The sequence below is a fragment of the Cynara cardunculus genome, unplaced genomic scaffold (genome assembly GCF_001531365.2).
Source record: "Cynara cardunculus var. scolymus isolate 2C unplaced genomic scaffold, CcrdV1 Un_Scaffold_835, whole genome shotgun sequence".
NCBI classification, from domain to species: domain Eukaryota; kingdom Viridiplantae; phylum Streptophyta; class Magnoliopsida; order Asterales; family Asteraceae; genus Cynara; species Cynara cardunculus.
Genome location: NW_020200629.1, coordinates 13,356 through 15,543, shown reverse-complemented (window position 1 = coordinate 15,543; position 2,188 = coordinate 13,356). Strand labels below are relative to the sequence as shown.

At 29.4% G+C, this 2,188-nt stretch overlaps 1 non-coding gene across 1 annotated transcript; it reads left to right on the top strand.

Moving 5' to 3' along the window:
* The first annotated feature begins 1,190 nt into the window (after window positions 1-1,190).
* Window positions 1,191-1,262, top strand: TRNAW-CCA. The gene has a single exon. It is a non-coding gene; the product is annotated as a tRNA-Trp (tRNA).
* Window positions 1,263-2,188: the final 926 nt, after the last annotated feature.

Below are 2,188 nucleotides of genomic sequence, written 5' to 3'. Positions count from 1 at the left end.
ATAAAAGAATGATCAATTTGTATAACCTAAACAATTAATCACCTAATCAAGTAAACAGTAAACATAAAAGAATGATCAATTTGTATAACCTAAACCTAAATCAAATAAGTGATTGAGATTTGAGTGTGAGTCAGTACCGATGGCGAGCCGAGCGAGTTGAGTTCCAATTCCAAAATTGAATCGATTCTCTTTTCTCGGTGCCTGTGTGTGGTCCCCCGCCTGTCGGCTTGTCGCAGTCGCACACAAATACACAATCGACACTCGCTCACGCTCACTCGACATTCGACACTCGCTCACGCCTCACCAAAACGCTGTCTCTCACTCTCTCTCACGCACGYTGTAAGCCTGTAACAAGGTCACAGATTTGGGTTTGGGGCTTTAGTTAGTTAATGGACCATTAGATTTGGGGCTTTAGTTAATGGACCATTAGATTTAGAGCTTTAGTTAATGGACCATTAGATTTTATTTGGGCTTATTTTTGCATTTTATTTGGGCTTTAGTTGCACTCTTAGAATTTTATAAAAAATACGGTAGCACCTTCCGAAACGATACGATAGCACCATTAACAAACCTAAAAATTTTACCCTTCGGAGGCGAAATAATACGGTGGCACGTGCCACCCATGGCGACACACTAGGTCCGCCCCTGAATCAAAGCACCTTTGATGGGTTTGGTTGAAGTAAATGAAGCCTAAGGCCAAATCATGGCACAATTTCAAGTGATGCACAAATTAATGATTACATGATCTATAATTAAATGTATGCATTTAATTATATTCAGAATTGAAGTACAAACTATTATTTTTCAGTTGAACACTTTGTGAGTATTCATAGTTCAAAAACTTGTGACGATTATCAGCATGGTTTTGTGGCATCTCATATTAATCTGGGTTTTAGTATAAATTCAAAATTTTGATTCTTTCTCTCTACTCCAAAGCAAATAAAGTATAGCAGTAATGTAAAATCTTCGCTCTCCCATTTCACAAGTCTTTTCAGCTTTGCTAGACTGTTATTGGTCACAATTATTTTGAGAAGATGACGGTACGTTATTTCATAACATATTAGTATATGAAAACAATTAAAAGAATGGTATATTTATATATTTTAAAATTATAATAATTATTAATTTATTTATTTTCCAATATTTTGTTATTAATTATATATCTATATTTAGAGGAGATAGCATCCACAGGATCCGTGGCGCAATGGTAGCGCGTCTGACTCCAGATCAGAAGGTTGCGTGTTCGATTCACGTCGGGTTCAATTCCCATATCTTTTAGCAAATCCAGTCTGCAATTTTCAAAAACAACCCTACACTATTCCTGAATTGTCAAAATGATCCATACATTTTGTTATTTGCATAACGTAGCATTACAATGCTCATTCGGGGTTCTATTTAGCTTTTGAATTTATTTAAGAATTTAAAGGAAGTAAACTATAAACATGTAAAATAATAAAAAAAAAACATCTTAAAAAGTTAATCAATTACAATATTTTATAATCTATACTATATTATAAAACATTTCATAAAATTCTTAAAAACTATTTTTTTTATGCATGAAGTACCGTATATTGATGAATATTACTTAAAGTTCAATATTACAAGCAAATTATGCACAAGTATAACTTCTTAAAGTTTCATGTTTGAATTCGTGTAACTAACTGTGGATAAACATAATCAAATCGAGGATAAACATCTCATTTTAAAATATAAAAAATCTAAAATATAATTATTATAATGATAGTGTTCTAACAAAACAATTAATTATTATCTTTATAAGAAAATTATATTATATTATTATTAAACTAAATATAAATTACTTCGTTATTGAACCTAAATTAAATTATAACAAAAAATAGGAATTTTAAATAGTTAATTTGATACTAATATCGATATATTTTTGTTAAATTTTTATGATAAAAATAAAAACAAAAACATCATCGCTTTTTCAATATCACATAAAACCATACTATAACATCGACTGAGATAAATAATAAAATGAAATATTGAAATTAAGATGTATCTCGCTGTATTGCGCGAGTACCCTTCTAGTATAATTAAAACAAATCTTTATAAATATATTATGTTAATTAATGTCAAAAAGATTATAAAAAATAAATAATATAATATGTGGATTAAAATAATTTTAAATTGATTATTATAAATTTTGAGTTTATTAAACAATTTT